The following is an 8,518-nucleotide window of genomic DNA, read 5'->3' as shown; positions in this document are numbered from 1 at the left end:
TAAGAGGGATGTAAGAGGAATGAGTGTGGAAGAGGGAAGAGTGTGGAAGATGGGTGTAAGAGTCATGAGTGGGCTTGTAAGAGTCTTTTATGTTTTGTAAGAGCACTCATGACTTGGTGGTTGGGATTTTTGAGGGGAGACTTTGGTTTGGATTAGGAAAGTCTTAAACTTGTTTAAGGAATGTGACAACATTAGGGGGTGGATTAGGCTTGGGTTTAGGATTAGATTAGGGATGTTAGAGATGTGCAAGTGGATGGCATTAATGAGGGTGGGTGAGTTAGTGGCTAAGCTTGGTTAGTGTGGGTGGATGGGGTGGATTAGGTTAAATGGAGAATTAGAGATAGGTTAGGGGTTTTTGAATTTGAGAATTTCATTTATCAAATAGATTTATTTAATAAATGGGGATTTTTGGAATTAGATAGGAGAAAAGGATTTAATTGATAAATAATAGATTATTTGATTTATCAATTAGGACTATAGATGATTAATTAAATTAATCAACTAGGGATGACAAAGGATTAATTAAATAAGAATTTAATTAATGATGCCTTTAGAGATGGCTAAATTAGATTACCAAAGCAGTGTAATCAAATTTAGGTGTCTACATTTTGCCCCTCTTTGACATAGTGTTGAGACAACACTATTTCAAAGAAGTTCGAATGAAGACGACACGAGGAAGATGTTTTAGCAACAAGGTTGCCCCAGTCTCGGATAAGAAGAGGAGAGACTAGACTTAGATGATGCCCCCTCAAGAAGGTGACGGGGAGAGAAATGAGGCTTGATGACTTCTTGAAAAGTACAAGAAATTGAGATGAGCTGAGATGCAGGTTGGCGAAGAGAAGGGGCTGAATTAGCTCAAACTCTCACTACGGGAGAATGATAAAGGGAAATCAGAGGCACAATAGTAAAACAAGCTTAAGACTTTCCAGGATTGGGGGGGGGAGATGGAGGAGCGGAGCGCTATAAAAGGAATCCATGGTAGGGAGATGGATGATAGAATGATAAAGTTGATGCAACAGGATTTCAAAGAGTCAGATTGGCGGAAGATGGGTTTCGGAGATCCCTAGGACTAGGATTGTGGATCTCGAAAGATGAGGCTTGGTGGATTGATTTGATTGGTGGATCCCTAAGACTAAGATTGTGGATCCCTAAAGCTAAGCGTGAGGAGTGATTCAAAGAGATACTGATGCATAAGCTGGGGTAGGAGCGACAGATGTAGGATATGGATGAGGGATAATGGAGATGAAGGGAATCCATTGAAGCTTTTTGAGCAGGGGGATACTTCAAAGAGAAGTACCACCATGTAGTTGAGCACTAGATTTGCTACATGACTATTGGTTAATTGCCAGGGTTACCAAGAACATCAAGGCATTTTTACCAAGCGTCTAGAGGACTGATGAACTGACTCGAAACAAACACGCAAGGATTGCCCCAGTATCACACATGAATCCCAGAGGAAGTAGCGTGGAAACGACACTAGGTAACCCACAAGCAAAAAAAGAAAATGAGCAAAAGACTTGATCAAGACCTTACGCTCTAATTGCCCCATTTGCAGCATACCATGATATGGAAGATCGTGGCAACCTTGAGGAGGGAACAAGGAGATTGCTTGGAAAAGATACTTCAAGACCCAAAAGGGAGGATTCCAAATCAAAAGAAAGTGAAAATCCAAAAGAGAACCGTTTGCCAACGAGATGGGTAGGATGAGGTACTAACGGACCAAGATCAGACATGAGGAAAGCTATATCCTGCAAGGACCTATCGGAGAGCACCTAAGCTGATGGATCGGGATGACTGATGCATCTGGCAAGCTGAATTAAGAAGGATAACACTTTGGTGACAGGAGATCTAGCTAAAGGATGCATTGGAATAGCTAACCAAGGTGTGCGATGTGTGCAAGATGTTGACCAAGGATGAACTAACACGAAAGCCAGATATATACAATGGTACTAAGCTAAAAAGGATGTACAAGCTGACGGACCAAGATATTTACAAGCAGGCAAAAGCTCAGGATGATAGGATAGTGTGATGGTTCGATGTTGGTGCAAGATGCAGAAGCTAAGGATGAGGGGATAGCGGAAGATATGGATTTGGGGCTGATGCATCCCAATGATGATGAGAGATTTTGTGACCAGGGATAGCTAGAGGAGTAGGATGAGATGGCTGGATAGGATGGTAGATAGCTAGGATTATGATGGATATAAAGAGATGACATTGGGTTTTGCATGAAGATAGCCTAAAGCTAGATACCAATGACAAGGGAGGATGGACAAGACAAGATCTCCAAGGAATACCATGTCCCTAGTCAGAAGATGACATGTGGAAGAAGGTCTTACAATGGATGCGACAGGATTGAAGCTAGGATGGAAAAGCTAGAGGTGCTAGGGAGATGGATGATAGCTAGGATGGTTGGCTGAAGCTGCAGGAGATAAGTGGATGGTGATAGATGGAAGATGGAGGATGGAGGATATGTGGATAGATTGGAAGATGGAGTTGGATCTCAAGATGTGACCAAAAGCATGAGGATGATAGGCTGAATTGGGGATGGTTGGATTACGCATGATGCTTGTTTGCCAAGTTTTCATCATGGTACTTGTCCAAGGTGCTTGAATTGCCAAGTTTTCACCAGTGGACGCTTTCTTTTTCTTTTTCTTTTTTTTTTGACTTTTTGACTTTGGACTTAGCTGGAATGCTTTTGGATTTCTTCAGCTATTTTTGGCTTTTTCTTTGAGACTTTTCACTAGCTAATTGGAATGTTCATTTTTGTTGCTAGCTGTTGGTACACTGGATGTGTGATTTATGCAATAGATTGGATTAGATGGGATTGATGGTAGGAGATGGAGGGATGAAAAGGTTGGAAAGGAGTATGAGATGGAGATGCTTGCAGGATCAACATTGGCACATGTTGGGACAGGTGTGAAAAGAGCATATGGGGGATAGATGGTAGATGTGGGCTTGATGGTGGATTTGTGGAAGCACACTTGGGGATATAGGCACCCAAGATGGAGTTAGAAGATGGGAGACATGAGTCACTGGATGGAGAATTAGCAATGGTGGATGCCATTATGCATTGGGTTTCAACTTTTTTCTTTGGGATCCACATGGTTTTGGATTTTCCTTTCATAGGATTTTGCATTGTTTTGCATTCTTTGATTGGATTTTGCCTTTTTGGAGTATGTCTTTTAAAATAGACATATGATTGCATAGGGTGTGGATTTTTAGCTTTATGCAATTTGAAGTTGGCATTTACATTGCTATGGTAAGCTTTGGGAAGATGGTTAGGAGAAGCTTTGTGAGATGGAGAGGATATGGAAGAGCATGTAGGGGGACGATGATGGATGATGTGCCCTAATATGTGCCTTTGTCAATCTTGCATAGGAACGGATGGAATAGGATTTGAATGATGGCTGATAGGAGGATGAAGGATGGTAGAGTTTGGGACATAGGGACCCAAAATGGATTTAGCAGATGAAGGGGGGATATGGTAGGTTGTTTTGGGCTGCAAAGATGGTGGACAGGGGATGGCATAAGATTTCTTGAAGGAGTGATGGGAGGTTGGCATGGTGGGTTTGGAGACAGGCTTGGGTTGGGGGTGTGTTGTACCAACACTTTTAGATGGTGAGCCTTTGGGTACATATCCAAGACCATAAAATCCTAGATTCTTTTGTGCAATAATAGGCTTTATGATTCCTTGCTCTTGTGGTCCTAAACCTTGACCTTGATAATGCCATCGATTGAGCATTTGAACTAGCTGAGGATACTTTTTGCTTGCAAAAAATGGTGGAAGTGTTTTATCAGATGTACTGCAACAGGGAGATACTGTTCTTAATTCTTTCGCTAAGAGTAGGCCACCATGGATGAACGTAAGTGAACCAAGAGGGTAGATTATAGATGGTGGAATAGCTTGAATAGGTGGTAAGATGGGAGCATGGAGTGCAAGAGATGGTAGGATAGGATCTTGATTTAGCTGATGGGATGAAAAGATATCCTTCAGTAGAGGAGGTATGGCTTGAGTTTTTGGAGATGGAGGGGATGGTGACTGCGCTATGGATGGAAGATATGGTGCAAGGATATCTTTGTTTACGCTTTGGGGGATGTCGACATGCTTTTGGGCAAGATCTTGATAGGATTAGATTGGGATGGATGGTGTGATAGGAGGTGACGGGATGGTTTCTTCAAAGGCAGCGGATGGATAGATGGGAGATTCTGTAGTGGAGATGGGTGAGTAGAAGATGGATGGATAAGGGTCATTATGGGAGATTTGGGAAATGCTTGGAGGTGAGGTGGATAGGATTTGGAGGGGTTTGACAGGTGTTGGGATTTTGGTGCTTGCGAGAAGTGGAAGGATTTTAAGCAATTTGATGGATGGTATGGGGATGATAGCAATGGGAGATGGAGGTGATATTATAGATGGGGAAGCTTCATCACTGACTACTTCACATGGTTGGATTAGTTGACATGGCTTACCGACTGCTAGAGGCTTCTTTTCTTGTATTTCTTCTAGGAGATTCCTCAGAGACTCATGTGTCGAAAGTGGAGGTGGATTAACAGGAATAGCTAGTGTGATGGGGGTGGAAGATTGGAAGCTTGGTTGATTGGGTGATGGAGGAGAAGCTGGGATATCAGATGGCATGACCAGATAGTTTGGAATAACTCTTGGATTTTGGGGGATGGTTGGTGGAATGTTTCCAAGGCTCTTAAGATACCCTTCATAGTCAACAAGATCTTCATCATCATTGGAATAGGAGGTAGCAGGAGCAAGGACAATACGACCGAATATATCATGATAGGATTGGTACTTCATGCTTTGACGATGAGTTTGATGGGGATGGGGTCTTGCATATGGATGAACACAGAAGCCCATGGTTGGATTTGGATTTAAGCTCAGATTTTGGATTGGTTGATGAAAGATTTCCTAGGGAGAGTCAAAGCTGTATGACAGACCTAAGGAGGATTGGCTGGGGATTTTTGGCTTTCCTGTGGATGGAAGACTTAAAGGGCATGATGTCAAAAAGTGAGAGTTTTGCTTTCCTATGTGCAGGATTGGTGGAGATTGTGTCAACTTAAGGATAGACTAATGATCCTATGGGCATGACACGAGATTGACCACTTGTGGATCCCAACCTTTAGCTCAAGGTGATGAGGGATACAAGTGACAAAGTTGGATTACCCTAGACAATGCTCTGTCAGAGGGATAACCTTGGTGAGATTGGTTGATTGGTAGGATTGATTGGATAGCAAAATTCTGGCAGAGTAACAACAACTCTCTAAAGGCTTGGGTGTGATTTTGGATTGGGTTGCTAGCTGGCTGGGGGGGGATGATTTGGATGGCCTTTGGATTTCAGATTGTTCTAAAGCAAAGAACTAAGGGTGCTTGGATGATCTTCTGATGAGGCAGTGACTACGCTAAGTATGCCTTGAGCTGGGAGATTTTTGCTTTTTTGGGATTTTGACCAAAGTTGGCCAACATTTATTCAAAGGCTATGAACAAACAAGAAAACAAAATTTTGGAGCAAGCACGTCAAACACACCAACATCCTAGGAAGCTTTCTACAAGGATGAAAGTTGGTTTAGCTAGGGAGTCCTCAATATACACAAGGTACGTGAGGCCCATATCGGTAGATGAAATCAAAAAGATGTCACACAGCTGAGAGGAGCGGTAACCCACTTCTCCTCTTTCACTTCTCAAGGGTATAAAGTTCCTTGAGGCTTAGCCCGAGTGACAAAATCTTGATCCCAAGAGAGGTGTCTTTCGATTCACCTCCGAATTTTTATACTCCACCAGAATGCTGGAGTTGAGGTCGTCCCAAGGGGTGATGAAATCTCCAAGCAGGCCTCCTAAAAAAGAAAACAAAGTTTTGGATCCTAATCTTATGCACCCAAGATGGCCTCAAAAGATGACAAGGAGAGAGAAGACTTGGATGACCTTGGGCTAAAAAGCAGAGTTCTTTCCCAATTGATGACTTAGATTTTGTAAGCTATGATTGAAGACACTCGTGATTATGGCATACAATGTTCATTTCAACTTGACAACGTTGTCAACATAATGGAAATCGAGAATTCGTCAACGTAAGAAATGCGAGCGTCATTGAGATGCATCAAAACCATGTAATGTTTATTGATTGTTAGGCATTCAAGATTGTGTTAGAGTGTTTTAAGCCCAAATTGGAAGTGTGAGATATTGCAATGGTTAATTGATCCTTGGCATTCAAGATTGGATTTGTTTGTTTTAAGCATACATTCCAAGAAAGATTGATTTTAAACCATTGCATTCAAGAGTGTGTTTTGAGCAACATTAATTCAATGAAAAATGTGTTTAACCATTCAAGTTCATTTTTTAGCAACATGCATTCAAAGACAAATGGTTAAACATTCAAGTTCATTTTTTAGCAACATGAAAACCTGCAAGAAACATGGTTAGTGGTTCCATATGTGCTCCAACCTGCAATGAGACAAAAAAAAGCAATTTAGTTAGTTAGCCAAAATCCTAAAAAATGAGAGCTTAACTATGGGAAAAAAATTTTAATTTTTTTTTACTGTTTTTCCTACGCGTAAAAATGCTTAAAATGGTCTAAATCCTACGAAACCACCAAAAGTCAAATTTTGATTTATACTCATTTTTTTTTAGCTACAAAGTGCAGAAATAAAGATTTTAAAACAAAAGTGCAACAGTGACAGGCGCAGACGATAGCTCATCAAGCGCAGACACCAAAATACGTAGACACTAAAATGCAGAGATGCTAGTATTCGGAGACGACAGAGCAGAGACGACAGAACAGATTTGTGGTGCAGAAAATAGGTGACAAGCGGAGACGCCGATTTGCGCAGACGATGATTCTCGCAAACAACGATTTGGGTTGGCAGCAGCAGAGACGACAGAATAGGTTGCAGAGACGACAGTGTAGCTGGTGGAGACGCAGATCTACTGAGACGACGATTGAGGATGCGCAGATGACAGTTTAACAGGAAACCAAGCGGAGACGCCAAAATGCAGAGACGTCGATTTGGCTGCGCAGACGAAAAAGTAGCCGGCGGAGACAACAGTTTGCAGGTGCAGACGCCAAAACTGCAGAGACGACACTGCACGAAAAAATTTGAAAAACGCAAAAAAATTTTAGAATTTTAAAATTTTTTTGCTATTTTTGGATTTTTAGATGGTATTTCTTCTTCCTAAGTGTGTTCTTTAACCTGCAAAAATAAGAAAAACACCCTACAACACACTCAAACAACAACAAACATTAGATGGTTAGAAAAAACAACATATAGATGAAAATGGATGATTAAATGACCCATAGCGGAGTCCCACCAGGCATGCCAAAATGTAGAACAAGAATCTTAGTGTGCAAAGAACATTAACATTAAAGCAAATATTCACAAACTAAAACTATATTCACATATGAGATTAGACAAAAGAAACAATTAAGGAATGCAAACCCAAAAAAGGAAACACTCCATGCTTCCTTGATTTTGTAGATGTGTCATTTGATGTGGATGTATGCTCAAATGCTCAAAGTTGCTTCAATGGTGGAGATGGATAATAGCAAATTGGTAGCTTTGTGAGCTCTCAATTTGGCATTATAAGGGTATGGGTATGGCTTTTGGCTCTCAAAAGGGCATGGTAACTTTAGCTCAAAGATTGTTGATGAAATGGCTTGGGATGAGATTCAATTTATAGGCTAAGGGGTAGAGGAATGGAGGGCTTAGATGCAAGGATGGATGAAGGCTTAAGGAGGGCTAAGATGCACTCAAAGGGGAGCACATGGATTGTGCTTGTTTAGCACCAATGGGAAGGTGACATTTGTCACAAGGAGGATGAGTGTGAGAGGATAGGGTAAAGGGTTGGTTAAAGGCATGATGAGTGGGGTTGAGTATGTAAGAGGGATGTAAGAGGAATGAGTGTGGAAGAGGGAAGAGTGTGGAAGATGGGTGTAAGAGTCATGAGTGGGCTTGTAAGAGTCTTTTATGTTTTGTAAGAGCACTCATGACTTGGTGGTTGGGATTTTTGAGGGGAGACTTTGGTTTGGATTAGGAAAGTCTTAAACTTGTTTAAGGAATGTGACAACATTAGGGGGTGGATTAGGCTTGGGTTTAGGATTAGATTAGGGATGTTAGAGATGTGTAAGTGGATGGCATCAATGAGGGTGGGTGAGTTAGTGGCTAAGCTTGGTTAGTGTGGGTGGATGGGGTGGATTAGGCTAAATCGAGGATTAGAGATAGGTTAGGGGTTTTTGAATTTGAGGATTTCATTTATCAAATAGATTTATTTAATAAATGGAGATTTTTGGAATTAGATAGGAGAAAAGGATTTAATTGATAAATAATAGATTATTTGATTTATCAATTAGGACTATAGATGATTAATTAAATTAATCAACTAGGGATGGCAAAGGATTAATTAAATAAGAATTTAATTAATGATGCCTTTAGAGATGGCTAAATTAGATTACCAAAGTAGTGTAATCAAATTTAGGTGTCTACAGATAGTATTATAGAACTTTCTAGGCATGCAATCTACCAT

This window comes from Cupressus sempervirens, chromosome 8 (assembly GCF_028749045.1).
Source record: "Cupressus sempervirens isolate cs-2001-9-10 chromosome 8, ASM2874904v1, whole genome shotgun sequence".
NCBI lineage: Eukaryota > Viridiplantae > Streptophyta > Pinopsida > Cupressales > Cupressaceae > Cupressus > Cupressus sempervirens.
This window is presented reverse-complemented; position numbering follows the sequence as displayed.